The sequence below is a fragment of the Rousettus aegyptiacus genome, unplaced genomic scaffold, assembly GCF_014176215.1.
Source record: "Rousettus aegyptiacus isolate mRouAeg1 unplaced genomic scaffold, mRouAeg1.p scaffold_m13_p_4, whole genome shotgun sequence".
Lineage (NCBI taxonomy): Eukaryota > Metazoa > Chordata > Mammalia > Chiroptera > Pteropodidae > Rousettus > Rousettus aegyptiacus.
Genome location: NW_023416307.1, coordinates 68,263,102 through 68,282,520, shown reverse-complemented (window position 1 = coordinate 68,282,520; position 19,419 = coordinate 68,263,102). Strand labels below are relative to the sequence as shown.

The window sequence follows — 19,419 nt, the reverse complement described above, 5'->3', positions numbered from 1 at the left end:
GGATAATTTGTAGCAGTAAATGTTTATATTAGAAAGAAGAAATGTTTCAATGCTTCAGTGTCCTTCCTGAGAAAGAAAAACAAAAAAACTACAGACAAATAAAATTCAAAATAAGTAGAAAATAAATGGTAACAATCAGAGCAGAAATCAGAAAAAAAAAGAAAAGAAAAATTAATAAGAACAACTTTAGACATTTTGAGACATATTTTCAGATGGTATTGATCTTTGTATATTTTTCCCTAATGCTTAAAAAAATGTCATACCTTGTTTTACAGACTTCAAAATTTTTAACAAAGTCTGTTATATATATATATATTTTGTTTTTCCTCTCTGTTTAATGCCCCCTGCCCAGTTCCTTACCAGAAATTTTCTTCATTTTTATTTATCAGTGTTTTGACTACTATATGTCAGTCACCTCCCCACTCCCCATCCCCAAATATTTTCTGCTTGGGATTCTCTGGGTTTCTTGGATCACTGATTTATTTTTCATTAATTTAGGAAAATTGTTGACCGTTATTTCATCAATTTTTTTTTTTTTTTTTTTTTTTTTTTTTTTTGGTACTCGTTCTCTCCTTATCCTTCTGGAATGCTAATTATAGAGATGACAGGGCCATGATGTATTATCCCACAGCTCTTAGATACTCTGGTTTGGTTTAATTTGATTTGGTTTATTTATTATTTTCTTTTTTTTCTTTTTTTTCTTTTTTTTTCTTTTTTTTTTTTTAGCTTGGGTAATTTTTGTCAACATATCTTCAAATTCACTTTTGTTTTCCTCAGCTATACCTAGTCCGTTCTTGAGTCCACTATAATAATTCTTTATTCCTGTATTATATTTCTATAACTAGCATTGTCTTTTGACATTTTGTATAGTTTCTCTCTCTTTGCTGAAAATCTTCATTTTTTCATACATGTTCACTTATTCCATTAGCTCCTTTGTCATTGTAATCATAATTATTTTATAGCTCCTCTGATAGATTCAGCATCTGCATAATCTTTGAATCTAGTTTTATTGATTATTTTTTACCTTGAAAATGTGTTTTTTTTTCTTGTTTTTTTTTTTTTTTTTGTGTGTGTGTGCATCTTACTATTTTTGATTTAGTAGCAGATATTATGAAAAACAGTAAGAAATGAGGTAAATCATAGTTTTACCTAGGTATATCTATTTTCCTGTCTGGCCATTAATGAAGTTGCTGCTGGGCTGCTGTTACTTTATGCTTGGAATAGGGCTTTCAGTGCTGGAAACTTTTTCTAGTGTTCCTGCTGCACTCTCAGATTTTAGCAGTTACTGCATACATGTGCTATAGAGGGGGTCTTTCTTTGTGTGTTTTTTTTTTCTCACTCCTACACCTCATTGGGGTAGACTGTTGTTGCTTGACATTGTGTGATCCACTCAGTGGAATCGGGAGACATTCTCTGTTCTCCTGGATCAGACTGTCTTAGGCTGGCTTTATGTCCCCAGGGCCAAATGGGTAGAGATTCCTCAACATTCCTGTCCCATCTCTCCACTACAGCCATACTCTGTCTTCTACATGTGATTGGTCTTAAATAAGAGGGATATTTCTACCCCCTCATCAAAAGTGGCAGATATCTTCTTGGTGTTGGTACATATCTAGAACCTAGAAATACAAAGTTTTTTTTTTTTTTTCTTTTATCCTACCTTAGCAATGAATCATTGCTTGTGTTGTAGACTGGGAAGTGTTTTCTACCCATATTCCAAAGGAAAACAAATTTATTTCATTCCACCAGTAGCAATGAATTTTGTAAGAATACTGTGGGTGAAATGATTGCTACCCTTGCACTGTCAGCTTAAAACCTTTTCATCCAATGAGGGGAGTATCTAGTGAAGAAGGTATATCATCATGCTCTTCTTCCAATGGCACCTGATCACATTCTTCACACCTGTGCCACCAAGCAGCATCTCTCCTCAGACCCATCTTTCCTGTGAGCACTGGTGGAGGCCTGTTCAAACTATTTTGAGACTAATTGCAAACTTTTTGGTAGGCTCTCAGTTCTACCATATTGTTATGCTAGCTCTCACTTGACCTTTAAGGTTTTATAAAATTATCAGCTGATTCTATCTTACCCACTTTTATGGTAGTCACTGCTTTCTCTCATACACTAAGAAGGATATATTTCTTCTCTCCATGGACTGGGTTTTCACACCTTGAAATACAAGGTATTTAATTTTTTCTCTGATGGGCTCAAGAAAAATTATGATTTTATAGCTTATTTGGTTTTTCTCATTTTTTTTTTTTTATAATGGGAATGAAATTCTCATAGCTCTGTACATCCTAAATGGAAGCAGAACTCTCCTTTTATATTTTATTAATTATTTTAATGGATTTTCCACAGAGTCTGTGTGTAGAAGCAAGACCCATCCCTATCATATTGAACAGAAATTAGACCCTCATTTTAAACAAAATTAAGACATATTAGACATCTGGTGAAAAGTTAAAGACAGTGAGATATCGTTTTAGAGTTAATATATTCCAAAAATCATATTTTAGTGTATATGTAGTAGAGTTTGTAACCATCTTATGCTTCAGTGTTTTTTAGCATTGCTTAAATGGAAATGATCCCTAAAACCCATAAAAATCAAATCAAATGAAATCAAAACTTGTTCTAGCCTTTTTTATAACTACACACAACTCTAATTAGCAATAATTTTATAAATAGTAGCTTTTGGCTGCTAAGCTTTATCTTACCTTATATAATGGGCAATGCTAAAAATATTCATTTATTTAGAGAAATTAACATACATTTGGAATTCTTAGGAGCCATTACAAATAGGTATAACTAAGCAGTTTCAATTGTTATTCAGGTATCGACCTATTTTCACCATCCAGGAATCTAAAAGGATTTTCTTAGCAAGGAAACACTTGTTTTTAATATTCTCGTTAACTCCATCATAGTCTTACCAGTACAGTAAATGATAGTCAACTATCTTCTCCAATGACAGGTCGTTTAGTGGTACACTTAAAGTAATTCTCAGAGTATAATTTTTAAGGAAGGCACAGGCCAAGTTTATTATTAAAATCAAAATATATATAGTATTTGTTGTAATTTTTCTAGTTCATTCAGTCTTTCAATATTTATGCAGTACCTCTGCCATGCCAGGGTCTACATTAGGCATAAAGTGTAAACTAATGTGGACAAGGAGACGTGATTGCTGTTTACTTGTGTTTGTTGTTCAGTTGCAGGAAGGAAGTGTATGCAGAAAATAATGCTATAATAAATGCTACAATATGGAACACATAGGACCAAATAACTGTTACTTAGAAAAACAGAAAACACAGCTCTTTTTGCTGGATTATTCAGTGTGGAGAAATAAATTAAGTTTCACAGGCATTGTTTTATTCTGCCAATGTCCATCTTTTTAGGTTCTAAAGTCTATACAATATCAGAAAAGAGATTTGAACTTCATGAGATGGAAAGAAAGTCCTGTTTGAAATTTAAAATGTAGTTGCCAATTTTCCCATAAAATACTTGTGCAACCTTTGATAAGTCATGTGGAATAGAATTTTTTTTTTTTTTTCTGAATAGACAGCATGGTTGATAACTTACTGAAAGCCAACCTCAATTTCATGAAGGAATCACCATAAAAATAAGAGTTGTAAATATGTAAAATAGTTTGATCTCAAATGCTATCACATATATCACTGCATTGTTTTTGTTTTGTTTTGTTTTGTTTTGTTTTATCAATAACTTCAAAGCTGTGCTATAAGCCCATCTGAAGAAAGACAAACTAAATAGAAAATTTCTATCTAGGCTGGAAACAAGAAGTTTCTATGTTAGATTCTAAAATAAGTAACATATGATAGAGATTAATACCAGAATATAAATAACAGTATGGTTTTCTAGTTTATTAGCTTATTAAGATGAATTAATTTATTGTGAATTATAAAGCATATACCCTAAGTCTTGAAGTAAATAGTTTCTAATTACAAGGCAGTTCCTTTTTTCTTTGTCTTTTCTTTCTTTTCTTTTCTTTTTTTTTTTTTTAATAACACTGTCAATAGACACCATTTTAGATTCTAAGGATAAGATGAATACATCTCATGGTACTCATATTCTTATATATGCATGAAGGACAACAAATAATAAGAAGAATAAATTTTAGACAGAGATAAGTACTGTAAAGCAGGATGTTGAGATAAGGGGAAATATATATTGGGCAGGAGCTGAGAATATATTTTAGATAAATTGTTCAGTAACAACAACTCTGAAAAGACCACATTTGAATGGCATTCGAGTAGACACCCAAATTATGGTAGAAACCCAGCTTGTTTGAAAAAGATCATACCAGGTACAAGTAAGAAAATATATGCAATATCTAAAAAAAATGCCTAAGTATTTTAATTGACAAAAGAAGCATAATTCACTCCATTTTTAGAGAACAAGAGAGAAAATGTTATAATATTAAGTTGCAGAAATAAAGAGCTTATTTTATATGGCCTTTGAGAATTCTAAGGAGTTTGACTCATTCTAATTGCTGAAGGAAGCTATTGGCCATTGGATATTTTTGATCAGAAGAATGAAGTGCTCGGAATTATAATTCAGTCATCCGACTTTTAACAAAGTCAGGATCAGGAATTTTGTGTGAAGCTAAGAGGGCAAAACATATATGTGGCGTGGACCTTTTTATCAAGTAGTTGAGTCTATTGGTCTTTTAATCTCCTTCAAGTAGTCCAATGACCCAAAGACCATATAGGAAACTATAGCACCATTTGAACATACCAAATGAAGACATCAGGCAGTGTCTTTGATTCATGATCTTTACAGTAATGTATTTTAGACTGCTTAACAGGAATAATTCTATCTACTACTGCCTCTGGTACCAGGGAAATTCACAGAACAATTTGATGAAAAATTATTATATATTTAGAGACACCAACAGTTTTATCCTAGTTTCATTCAATCTATAATTTTAGTAGGCATCATTATTGAGTAGATAAATTCTAGCTTCTTCAATTTTAGTTATTTGAATTTAAAAAGAGCTAAATGCTATAGAAGAAAACTAGAGATATTTTCTAATGGACCAGATAACTTTTACTGTAGGTGAATTCTGACATCTACTTAAGTGTTGTTAAAATCTCTCCATTCTGCTTTTAGTTTTAAAAAGTATTTACAAATTACTAGGAATTTGCAAAAGTCTCAGCAACAAAAGATAAATAATACAAATACTATATTAGTATTCTTCCTTTTTTGGTTCTTAGTTTTTTCAGATAAAAATTTGCTTCACTACAAAAATTTAGAATCTTCTGCAAAGTACAAATATAATTCAAATTATGTTACTGCTTGTGTTTATGTTTTAATAATAGAGAGAATGAAAAACATGCAGAAAAGTACTTGAAGATAATAACTGGATGTTTTCCCAAAAGCTATGGAATAATATAGTGGGGTGAGTAAATGATATTCATCATTTTCTTCCATTTGTAATTTCATATCAAGCAGAATTTTATGGAACTTCAAAGATAGCAACTATGAGATTTAAGAAAATAATGTTAAATTTAGTTTTTTTCTTCCTCATTAATACATATCATCTTAAGTCTGTATAATAGTTTAGCACTCAGCAATAACTTTTAAAATATATTTGTTTTCTAAAGCTTAAACAAAAAGCAATGAAACATAGCATACCCTTTAAAAACTGTTATTCTAAAAGACATGAAACAGTTCCTCAACACAACAATATCAATAAGTCAAATTTAACATGCTTTACTTTGACTGTAATTTTAAATATAGATACTTGAATAGTATAGTGATCATATGAATGTGCTTTTCAGACTTCCAACTACAGAGAGCCTAATTGATCAAAGGCTGCAGCTGCTGGCCTATGAGACCCATTGCTGTACATGCGCTTACACTACTTCCCATGGGCATACCCAGCCTGTGATGAGCGCTGCAATGATACTAAGACAGACAGCTCTCTGGTGAACATGGCACTCCTCTGAAGGTAGATTTTGAGTTAAAAAATCCCTAACAGCCCTGCCAAACCTTTCTCAATTTACATAGCCCTCCAAGGTCTTCCCTCTACCTTCCTTCACTCAGGCTCACGCTTGCATTGCATTCTGAGGAAAGCCCGCATTGCCCCCAGCTCTCTCCTCATTTTTTCTCACAAGAATTTCATTTTGTAAAATCCTTACGTGTTTAATTCTATTTTTGTGCCTACATGAGAAAAGCACTCAGGCTAAAATAAATGGTTAATTTTTTCAATATAATTTCACATATATGATCAGTATAATCATCATAAGAGCTATGTGAGAAAGGCAAAAGAAGCATTATCATCGTTTGAGAGGAAAGCAAGAAATGATTCAATAACATTCTGGATTACATGTGATTCAAAAATGACAGGCCATTGGTAAAAGTCTTCGGAGAGTGACATTTCTTTCAGTTATTGACTCTCATTTGTCATGAATTAATTACAAAATTTAACATTCAAGTAAAAATGGATTAATAAACTCATTGCCCCTTATTTTCTTTATATCAAAAGGAATTTAAAGGAATAGTCCACAGGCACTAGATTTACAAGGTAATAATAATACAAAGAAAAAATACCAAAAGAAGAAACAACAGTGTGACATTGCATTGAGACATTAAATTGATATTTTTCTTTTTAAATCTATCCTATTTTTTAGTAATTTAAATCACCTTAATTTATGAGTTATATGACCTGTCATGTCAGCCAACACAATAATCTTCTTTAGTAGAACTTAGTAGACCTGTCACTACTGGTAGTCCAGATTGGGGAATGCCATGATGAGGCTTCACGGGTTAGTGACCTCAGATAGGTTTTAGAAAGATTAGCAGAATCCAAGTAGTAAACAAGGGGAAAATATCATACAAAGAAATATGTACGTATATACATGTTTTGTATCTCAAAAAGGCACTTAGTTTCTATACTCTGCTTGCTTTTTAAATGTAATATGTAATGAGTATTTTTCCTATAACTTTAAATGTTCTTTAAAGAGCATGTTACTTTAATCCCCTGTGAGAAGACAGAAGCTCAAAGAGGTTAGGTAACTTGATCAGATCACACTGTTAAATTAGTGGAGATGTAATAATAATGTTATTATAGTGTTATAATAGTGTTATTATCATGATTAAATTAATCTAATGAACCACATTTAGAATAAAGACAAACACATTGTAAGCATTCAACCAATAGCCTTTATTATCATTATTTTTATAATGCTTGAGCCCAGTCTCTTCTTATAACATTGCTCTGGTTGTGTAGTTTATTAATTTTAAAATAAAATGTGTAGGTATTTTGAGCCATAAGATCTTATTTTTTACAATGACTTCTTTGAAAGAAAATAGTAATGTGGATATAGTTTGTTCTAACATATATGTATTATATTATTTTATATATTATTATTATTTATTATTATTATTAGCTTTGTATGCCACTGAATTTATGCCGTTCCTCACAATGTCCAAGACACTCCAAATAGAGCAAATAAAGGATAAAGACAGTTAATTGCATTATTCAGCCACTTATTGGGCAAGACTTGTGGATATGTACCTGTTTGTTGTAATCAGTTTTGAGAGAAACACATCAAGATTAACCATAGTGTTTCTTTTGTTCCATTATGCTGGTTAGAAGATGCTACAATAGGTTTACCAGTAAGAAACTATTCTCCTCTTTTATTTAATTAACATTTTCTTAGTATTATTCCACAGCAAATGTTACTTGAATCATAAGGGTGAGAGAGTTATGGCTATCTCAATGAATTCATTTAGGACCAATTAGAAATTTTGAAGAAATTGAAAATTCTATATTTGTCTCCAATACATCTTGAGGATTGTAGTTTGAAAAAATAGTATGATGGGAAAATGTGCACAACTCTCTAGATTTGCTTTTGTTACCATGTTTAGTGTAAGTTTTACCCACAGGATGACTGTCATCCTTCAATGTATAATTATGATTCTGTGAAATAGAACCTGCATGAGTTTTTCTTGTTTTTTTCAAGAGCTTGTTTACTTACCAAGGTTCATGCTGTGCTTTCCAACCATCTCAGCAGTGGGTATTTGATACTGGCTTTATGAAAGTGGCTGAAATGATTAGTGAGAGGTCTTTCTCAGTATTAATTAAGTTAACAGCAGCTTGTGAGAAATACTGAGGAGTGTGTATTTCTGGGATTGTAACAAGAGGAAAGGCAGAAGAAATGCTGAAAAAAGTAAAGAAAAAGGAAATGAAGGAAGAGGAGGAGAAAAGGGAGGGCAATTTGTCCACTTCTCACATTGCGTTGTTTATAGGACTTGCTTCAGTGATCTATGTCTGCAGTGTTTACCTGCATGAGTACAATTCTCTCCTTGAAATAAAGATCAAGTTTCTATGCCAACCTTTTCTCTTTCCTGTTGAATATTTCACTGATTCTGAATTCTGTGGACAGTTTAAAGCTGTCCTATGCTAAGTTAGTTCAGGCCTGTCTCTTCTAATTAACGAAGCAACGGTTAAAATTTTCTTCTTGACCGAGTGGTGCTGAATGGATTTTCCATAATGATTGCTGTCACTTAATGCCCCAATATATGCCCATTTTTCTCCAGTTTTTATTTTTCAAGCTAGAATTTGTGCTATAAGATACTAACAATGCCTGTACTTTTAGATATTAATTACTCCAATGTGACTATAAGAGCCGAAGACCATTTACAGATTTAGACAATGACAAGCTTAAGATAACTCAATTTAGTTTTCCCTGGGGAAAAAATTGTTATATTATAGTTATCCTTTTTCTTGTAAATTGAGACCTTTTTTCAGTAGTGAAATGTCTTAGTTTTGTCTCTCCTTTTCTTTTATATCAGCTTTCATAAAAATAAGTCACTTGACATATTAGAAAGAGTCAGAGCTAAGACATGTGGGTCTGGTCATCAATAAGAGTAAATAATTGAATGCCTGAGACTGGGTCTTACTCTGTGAGCTATAACAATTTGGAGCTAGACTAACTCATCTCTGTAGTCCCTTTCAATTTTTAAGTTCTGAGATTATAAAATGTAATTTCTTGCTCTTATTCTCTAAAAACCTGGGCAGTTTCTAGGGAGTAATATTAAAAAAAAAAAAAACATTGAAGTATAATATTTTGAACAGAGTATTCAATAAGGATAAGAGTGATTTAGGTCTGGCTCCTTTATTAGCTTGTTTCAGGATGGCTAATGCATAATTCAAATTTTGTATCCTAATCTACAAAATGTAGATAATATCAATTTCAGAGTATCATTGCTAGAGTTGAAATAAGATGTTTTAGAAAAACAAATAAACAAAACACTCCATAAAGCAAAGTCTTTTGGAACTGGAAAATAATGATTACCTATTCAATAAAGTACTCTTGATGTATTTTAAAATCTCACATTTGAACCCTACCTCCTATTATCTGTATATTATTCTAACTGTGATTATAAATCACAACTACAAACATGCACTTTTCTCTAGGAGTTGCATTTTATGTTTACTTTAATATATTATGGCTTTTGTCTCTGTGCTTTTGATTTCCCAGAGATGGAGTGCTTTTTTCAACTATCTTTTACATGTTCTGAGCTAATAATTGTAGTTACTGTCCCTAAATATGTCCTCCTCTTACAGACCTCCAAATTACTCTTATTGCTACTCTTACTCTAGTACCCTCTTTTTCTTGGTCTATTTGATCAGTTTTCATGTTGCAGAATTATATTCAGTTTTGAATTAACATCAATATTTTTCATGATGCCATTAATCACCAGCATAGTTAATTGTAATATATGCCTGCTTAGACTCCAATAACTTAAAAATATTTTTTTTTCATTTCTTCATTACAGCTGACATTTAATACTATTCTGTTTTAGTTTCAGGTGTACAAGTACAGTGGGTAGACATTTATATAATTGGCAAAGTGATCCCCCCAATTAGTCTAGTACCTTAATTATGTGTAGTCATAGAGTTGTAAAGTACATCAATGGAAATATAGTCAATAATAATATTGACTATATTTCCATTGATGTACTTTACAACTCTATGACTTTTTTATAACTACTAATTTGTACTTAATCCCCTTAACCTTTTTTACCCAGCTCCTGAAAACCCTTCTCATCTGGCAACCATCATTTTGTTCTCTGTATCTATGAGTCTGTTTTGTTTATTTTGTTCTTTAGATTCTACATGTAAATGAGATCATATGGTATTTGTCTGTCTTACTTATTTCACTTAGCATAATATCCTCTAGGTCCATTCATGTTGTCACAAATGGTAAGATCTCATTCCTTTTTACGGCCTAGTAATATTCCATCATATATACATGTACTTCCTCTTTTTTATCCAATTGTCTATTGATGGGCACTTAGGTTGCTTCCATATCTTGGCTATTGTGAATAATGCTACAGTGAGCATAGGGAAGCATGTATCTTTCTGAATTAGTGTTTTAGGTTTCTTCAGATAAATACCCAGAAGAGGAATTGCTGGGTCATAAGGTAGTTCTATTTTTAAATTTTTGAGGAACCTTCATACTGTTTTCCATAGTGATTGCACCCATCTGCAATCTCACCAACAGTGCACAAGGCTACCTTTTTCTTTATATCCTTGCCATCAGTTTATTGATTTATTGATGATAGCTATTCTGATAGGTGTGAAGTGATATCTTATTGTGGTTTTAATTTGCATTTCTCTGATGATTAGTGATGTTGAGCGTCTTTTCATATCTATTGGCCATTTGTATGTTCTCTTTGGAGAAATGTCTATTTAGGTCCTCTACCCATTTTTAATCAGGTTATTTGTTTTTTTTGGTGTTGCTTTGCATGAGTTCTTTGTATATTTTGGATATTAGCCCCCTATTAGATGTATCATATCCAAAAATCTTTTCCCATTCAGTAGATTGTCTTTTCATTTTGTTGATGGTTGCCTTTGCTGTAAAAAAAAAAAAAAAAAAAAAAAAAAATTAGTTTTAATGTAGTCCTATTTGTGGATTTTTTTTCTGTATCCCTTGACTGAAGAGACATATCAGAAAAAATATTACTATAATAAGTGTCAGAGATTTTGCTGCCTGTTTTCTTCTAGGTGTTTTGTGGTTTTAGGTCTTATATTTAAGTCTTTAATTCATTTTGAGTTTATTCTTGTTTATTATGTAAAAAGGTGGTCATGTGTGTGTGCATGCATTCCTCCAGTTTTCTCAGCATCTTTTATTGAATAGACTGTCTTATCTCATTGTGTATTCATGCCTCCTCTTTCACAGATTAATGGACTATATAGAAGTGGGTTTATTTCTGAGCTTTCTATACTTTTCCATTGATCTATGTATCTGCTTTATGCCAGTACCATGCTGTTTTGATTACTATAGCCTTGTAGTATAGTTTGATATCAGGTATTGTGATACCCTCAATTTTGTTCTACTTTCTCAAGATTGCCATTGCTATTTGAGGTCTTTTGTGGTTCTAAATTTTAGAATTATTTGTTCTAATTCTGTGAAAAATGATATGGATTGCCTTGAATCTATAGATTGCTTTGGGTAGTATGGACACACTTTAACAATGTTAATTTTTTTTTATTTGTAAGCATGGTATATGCTTCCATTTATTTGCATCATCTTCGATTTTTTCTTCAGTGTCTTATAATTTTCTGAGTACAAGTTTTTTACCTCCTTGGTTAAATTTATTCTTAGGTATTTTATTTTATTTTTTAATGTAAATAATATTGTTTTCTTAATTTTTCTTTCTGATAGTTTGCTATTGGTATATGAAAATACAACCAATTTCTGTATGTTAATTTTGTATCCTGCTAGTTTACTAAATTCATTTATCACTTTTAATAGTTTTTTGGTGGAATCTTTAGGGTTCTCTATATAAAGTATGTCATCTGCAAATGACAGTTTTACTTTTTTCTATTCAATTCAGATGACTTTTATTCCATTTTTTTCTTGTTTGATTGCTATAGCTAAGACTTCCAATGCTATGTTGAATACAAGTGATGAAAGAGGACAATCATGTCTTCTTTCTGATCAAAGATAAACACTTTTAGCTTTTCAACATTGAGTATATTAGCTATGGATTTGTCATGCACGGCCTTTATTATGCTGAGGTATGTTCCCTCTATTCCTACTTTGCTGAAAATTTTTATCATAAATAGATACTGGTTTTTGTCAAATGCTTTTTCTGGATCTAATAGGATCGTATGTTGCTAGGAGTTAATCTATTTCTTCCAGATTGTCAAATATGTTGGCATATAATTTTTTTGTAGTATTTTCTTGCAATCCTTTGTGTTTCCGTGGTGTCAGTTGTTACTTCTCTTTTTTCATTTCTGTTTTTATTTGCTTGGGTCTTCCTCTTTTCTTCTTGATAAGTCTGGTTAAAGGTTTGTCAATTTCATTTATCTTTTCAAAGAACAAGCTATTGATCTTTTATATTGATTTTTTAGGCTCTATCTTGTTCATTTCTGCTCTGGTCTTTTTATTTTATATTATTTTATTATTTATTTATTTATTTATTTATTTATTTATTTATTTATTTAATTTGTAGAAGGAAAGCACATTTATTCAAGAGCTGGTGCCATGAGAAGACGGCAGACTGCTGTCTCAAAGGCTGTCTTGCCCTTCAGTGCAGCCAGGGGTTGTTTTAGGGAGAGGGATGAGTAAGGGACATGGGAGAAATTCCAAAGCCCCAGGGAGAGGACTGCATCTTGGAGGGGTGGGGAGGGGGGCGATCAAGGCTATCTATCTTGTTTTCTGGACTTGGCTTACTTTTCAAGCTGCCTTTATATCCTAGGTGTGGTTCAAGGAGATATGTTTTCAAGAAAGCAATCATTGACAGACTGGAAATTCTGGGTTGAAGTATCCACATGCATGCTCCTGGATCTCTGCAGTACATACTGGTACCAAGCAAGACAATCGAAGAGGTACGTATTAGACTGATGACTCATCATTTTTCCTTTGTTCCCAGGCCCTTATACAAACTTTCATTCCCCTCTTTCTACTTCCGAACTGGGTTTTATCATTTTCTCTGTGAATACTTCAGTATGCAACTAAGTCCTCGGGGTACACGGCATGCCTAGGTCTATATAGCAAGGTTTTGGTAGAGAGAGCATGAGCTCAGGCCTGGAGTTCTGATCTTATTGGAGTCTACAGTACCTCAGCTCTGACCTTTATTATTTCTTTTCTTGTACTAACTTAGGATTTTGTTTGTTGTTCATTTTTTAGTTTTGTTTAGGTGTAAGTTTAGATTGTTTATTTGAGATTTTTCTTGTTTCTTGAGGTAGACTTATATTCCTATGAATTTCCCTCTTAGGCTTGCTTTTGTTGTGTCCTATAAATTTTGGGTTGTTATGTTTCCTTCTTCATTTCTCTCAAGCTATCATTTAATTTTTTTCCTTGCTCTCATTGTTAACTCATTCATTGTTTAGTAGCATATTATTTAGCCTATGTGTGTTTTTAAATTTGTTTCTTATAATTGATTTGTTTCATATTATTGTGGTCAGAAAAGATGCTTGATACGATTTCAGTCTTCTTAAATTTATTGAGACTAATTTTGTGGCCTAACGTAGTCTACCCTGGAAAACATTCCTTGTGTACTTTAAAGGAATGTATATTTTACTGTTTAGGAGAGAAATGCTCTGAAAATATCAATTAAATCTATGTGTCCTGTTCTTTTATCCATTTAGATTCCCTGTCTTTTGATTGGAGCATTTAGTTCATTTTCATTTAAAGTGATTATTGATAGGTTCACAATTGTTGCCATTTTATTATTCATATTTATGTTCTTTCCCTCCCTCCTTTTCTTCTTAAAGAAATCCCTTTAACATTTTTTGTAATACTTGTCTGATGGTGATAAACTCTTTTAGCTTTTTTTTTTTTTTTTTAGTCTGGGTAGCTCTTTATCTTTCCTTCAATTTTAAATGATAGCCTTTCTGGGTAGAGTAGTCTTGGTTGTAGGTCCTTACTTTTCATCGCTTTGAATATTTTGTGCCAATTCCTTCTGGCCTGGAAAGTTTCTGTTGGGACTCCAGTAACTTTTGAGGAATACATTTTTTGGTAATATATTAATTATACTTGTTAGATTTTTTAAAAGTTGTATGTACATTACTTTAAAAAGTACTAGCATACTTCATACTCTTTTGAGCAATCAACCATACTTTTAAAATTATTTATTTTAGAATTTCAGTAAAGTTTTAAAAATATTACAGATTGTTCCCAGGTACCATTCACACACTTTCTCCTAATGTTCACATTTTGCATAATCACAGTACAGTTATCAAGACTAAGATACTGAATTGGTATCAACTAAATTATAGAGTTTATTTAAATTGTATCTTTTTCTTTCATCAGTGCATTTTTTTTTTCTGTTCCAGGACCCAATCCAGGATATCACATTACATTTAGTCATTATATCTTTCTATGTATTCAATCGTTTATCTCTATCAGTATAGAATCATAAATATTTATTTTATTCTATGAGTTTTTATTTATTTTCAAATTCAGCTGTTAGAAAATCTTTCAAGATGGTTCTTTAAACTTTGGAAATGTCAGTTCTTTTTTGAGTTCTTCATTACTTTCTGAAAGATAAGGATGGATCATTTTGTGTTTTTCCTACCCGGGGCCTGGACTCAATTATTTCTCCAAGGAATCCTAGTTCTCATTGTAGGATATTGGTATTAAGAACCAAGATCTGAGTGCTAGGTGTGTTAATTGCCACTGTGATATCAGTGAACAGAGTTAGGGAATATATGTATGTTACTAATATATGCATACACATAGACATACACAAATATACACATTTTAATTTTTATTTGGTTCTTTCAATGTATTGTTTGGCAGAAAGACAGGCTTTTTAACACTTTGTATAAAGATCTCACAAACTGCTTGTCTTATATTATAAAAAGTCATAGCAAATTTTCTTTGAGACAGCCTTTGAATCTGATATTCAGGTCACCTTAATAGAAATAGTAGCTGCTGTAGCTAACATTCTGGAAGGTGCCTCAACAAAGGCATGTTAAGTCCTGTTTAAAACCTATGTTATTTTAAAAAAATCCATCTTTCTTTTCAATGCCTATGAATGATATATATATATATCCCAGAGAACTGCTATTGATTTAAATGATTTTGTTTGAGAAGACTACATTTAATGATTTCACACTCCAGGATTAAATCTTTCTTAAATCTCAGAAAAATGACTTCCTCCTTCTCTCCAGTTGTTTTCTGAAGTACAGATCTGTGTCTTTTTGGGACCCAGGCACTGACCACCCTAACAGTCATCTGTCTGTATGTATTTACCTATATGTATGCATGTATGTATTAAATGTATACATTTAAAAGCTTCAAATTCTTAATAACGTCTGCAATTTCAATTCAATGCCACTAAAGGGTTATTTCCTTTCTTTTTCTTTTTCTTTTTTTTTTTTTGTAATTTCTTTGTGTAAGAGAGGATCTGTCTCACATTCTTTACAATATATTTTTGTATTTGTTGAACCTTAGCATTTACATAAGCATTTTAGAATTGCTGACCCATAGCTTTGTGAGAATCAAATGTACTAGCTAGAATATAGTATTTGCATAGAGTTCTTTTAATATTTAGCCTTATAGTAGAATACTCTTTTCTAAGTTACTGAAGTTAACTCTCTTATTTCCTAGCCCCTTTAGTCTGGCTGTTATTGATTGGTAATACACTTATCATAGTCGATTTTTTAAATGACATATGGTAAAATTCACTCATTGTGATAGACAATATATGGACTTCACATAAGCATAGAGTTTTGTGTGCATGACCACAGTCATGATAAAGAACAGTTCCAAATGTCAAAAATTCAGTCATGAGTCAGTTACGAACATCAGCAAGATTAAGCTTTAGACAGTACCTAATAAATAAGAGTTGTCCTGGTAGCCTATCTTTTCTCTCTCCTGACCTTTCAACCCTGAATATGGAAGGAGGTAAGAAGAAAAAGAAGGGATCCATCTCTAATCCTTTATTAATGCATAGGCAGTGCACCAGCAACATCCCTGGGAATTACAATAACTTTGTATTAAGTGAGAAGATAGTAGATGGGACTCAATATCTAAGTGTTGACCTACAAGTGTGCTTTTCTTCTGTAAGTTACCATAGAAGTATTTGTAGTCTTGCATGATCAGAAAAATAAATGGAACTATCTAAGTTTCAAGCAAAGAAGAGGGAACAAATGAACAAATTTTAGAGATAGTAGGAAATAAAATTAGTTACTTTGTGAATATACATCATGATTCCTGTATGTGCAGTATACTGGTATAATTTCTATAAAGAACACCACATTCCTCTTTATGTGTTCCTTTGTAAAGATGTACCATAATTGATTTTATTCCTATTCAATTGACATATAGATTATTTCCTATTTTTATTTGTTATAAATAATTCTAAATAACATTTATGTGGGTCATTTTGAAAAAGTGTGTATATGAAAGAATTATTCTTAGATGTGAAACTATAGAAGTAGGCATTGCCAAAATACCCTCTAAAAGGTTGTGGCAATTTGCACTTTTATCATCAATGTGCTCATATCTTATAATCAACTATTGAAACTTGTTAATTTTTGTCATTCTGGTAGGTTTATAAAAGACAGTTTTACAATTTTAATTAAAGTCTCTCTCATTTTGAGGAAACTGAAATATTTTTATATGATTTGCAACACTTACACAAATTTTTCTGTGAAATGTCATTCTATGTCTTCTCTTTGCATATCTTCCTTATGGCCTTGTTATTAATTTTGAGGAGTTCTTTAGAAAACTTAGTCCTTTGAGACATAAGTGTCAAAATAGTTCCCATTATGTTTGTAATTTGATTTTAATTATGGAGGACTTTATGTTTTTTAGTTTTTGTGCACTTGAATTTATCAGTATATTATATTTAATGGCTCCGAATTTTGATTCTAGTTAGAAAAATATCTCCACTCCAATATGTATGTATCTGTGTATACATTTACACATATGTTTTTAATTCATAATTTCATCTAACACTTTAATGTTTTATTTTTTACATTTCATTCAGATTCATTTAAAATTTACATTGCATAGCATGAAATATACCTGCCTTTAATTTTTTAAGCTATATATATGGTCTGTTTCCCCAAACTAGTTTAAGTAAATTTAATTTTGAATTAATTTATCATATATTGCATTCTCAAATATATTTAGACATTTCTAGGCTTCCTTGTCTGGTCTTCAGTCTATTAGTATTGCGCTGTATCAATCGTTGTTTACTTTATAATATATACATATATTTATATATATAGTTTTAAAAGAAAAAATTTGGTAATATTAGTACAGCTCTTTGATACTAACGATTATCTTTATTTTTCAGAATTTCATTCTTTCTTGTTTTTTTCACATTAGAATTTGAGCTATTAAAATCAGGAACCGAGAATTAAAATGTTTATATTTAACACAATGTATAACATAGTATGAAATGTCTAAAATATTGTAAATCATTAAATGTTTGCTGAGTTAAATTGGAATTACTTATTTTAAAATCATAGCACCACAAAACTGATCTTTCCTCTAGAGAATTAGATAGAAGATGACAATATGAAATTTTTTGTCTATTTAACACATAACCGTTAGGTTAAAAAAAAGCCCATAAGACTGAGGTGATTTTGATAATGGAAGAGGCAGTTACAGCATTTCTGGAGAAATGCATTTGTTGAATTAGTGTAATAGTTAGAAACACACAACTCTTTATCAGTAAGCTAACAGTAAGCATTTGCATCCTATTATATCACTTGTCAAAGATAAACTCTTAATGATATTAATTGTTTTTGCTGATTAGGTAACCATTTCCTCTTTTACTGATAATAGGACTCTCACTTATCTTCAAGAATCTTCTTTTTCATCATCAGTTTACATGATTCTTTTGGATCTCAATTGAACCCTAGCTCCAGAGGTGGACATAAAATTTAAGTTTCGTTAATCAAATCCTAATGGTCGGTCCATGGCTGATATTTATTAACATAGTTGACTAAAAGTAGGACATTTATAAGTACCTGAATATGTCTGTACCTGAATATTTGTCTCTCTCACATTTAAATTGTGAGGATGCAGGACTCGACTAATGAGGGCCCATCATGTTGCAATAAGCTGTCTGAAAATGAAAGCAAAGCACAAAGAATAAATCACCATAGTGGGAAAAATTACCGTTTCACATGTCCTCATTTGAACTTCTGGATCCAGCTGTGTATTAAGTTTTCACTTAACTATATCAATAATGTCATTTAAAAAAAAAGTTTGTGTGAGTTGAATTTTTTCCCACTTGCATCTGAACACCTTGGCCAATAATACAATTCCTAGGATCATATTTGAAATAATCCTTGAGTCATTTTTTTCATGCAGGGTCGTGTGTTTGGGTACATGTGTTTATGTATGTTTTTTTTACAAAACAGGTTGTATTTTCTCCTAACTACTCAATAGAGTATTCTGAACATCCTGGAAATATTACTTGCCTATGATGAAGTTATACTAGATTCTTTCTTGTATCACTTTTTTTGAGTATGTAGAGGTTTTTCTTTTCTTTTTTTTTTTTCTTTCAGAGATTCACATAAAACCTCTCATCTCCTACAGGGATTTGAAGAAATATAAAGCTGACAATTCACACCTTAAAATTCAGCACCGTGAAACTTATCCTTTTTGGGGGTCAATTTTCTAGTTGGGAACAGAGAATAATCCTAAAATATCTAGATATTTGTTAAAGTCTCCAGCAAATACATATAGCAACAGCATTTAGGAAAGTATATGGAGAATTAGGTAACTTTTCAATCTTTTATATAGGAACTGTTCCTGCTACAGTTAGTCCTTTAATTGATCTTTTATGCAAGGCAACGTGAGGAAGTTCTAGAATAATAAAAAAGCAGAAATCAAAATGAAACTGTGCAGAAATGCTGTCAAAAGAACAGTGGGGTCTTTAAACTTGATAGCAGTTGAGAACAGTACCATGTGACATGATGGTATAAGTTTTACATATGCTGATGGTCAGGGATTTCTTGAATTTGTTTTGATATGTTTACTGCTGTGTACCAGTTATGCCAGTCTATGCTACTGCAATGTTTAGGAGACTATTTTTTGGTAGGTTGCATAAAAGGAATGGTAAAAATGTATATATATCTGCTATACACACACACACACACACACACACACATACATACATATATGTATATATACATACATATATATACATACATATATATACATATATAAAGCAGCTATTAATTTCCAAAATGCTTACAAGATATGCAATTGGAAATATGTGCTAAAACATCATATTTGTTTTTACTTCCGAATCAAAATATTGCTTTCCTGTAACTCTACCTTGGTGATCTTGCTCACTAGGCAAACTGTCAGTCTTTTTGACAAAAACACAGACAACATCTGCCATGTTCTTTGAGCCAATAAAAACAGCCATTTAAAGAAAAAAGAAAATGAAAAATAATGTTAACTTTTCTTCTCCATTATCTTT

The 19,419-nt window shown here is 31.5% G+C and overlaps 1 long non-coding RNA gene across 1 annotated transcript in view; it reads left to right on the top strand.

The window, feature by feature from the left end:
* Positions 1–19,419, top strand: part of LOC118601776 — a 201,575-nt gene that overhangs the window by 168,146 nt on the left and 14,010 nt on the right. The window contains exons 3-4 of the long non-coding RNA XR_004950598.1: positions 5,322–5,401; positions 12,721–12,850. This is a non-coding gene — a long non-coding RNA (uncharacterized LOC118601776). The remainder of the gene's footprint in view (positions 1–5,321; positions 5,402–12,720; positions 12,851–19,419) is intronic.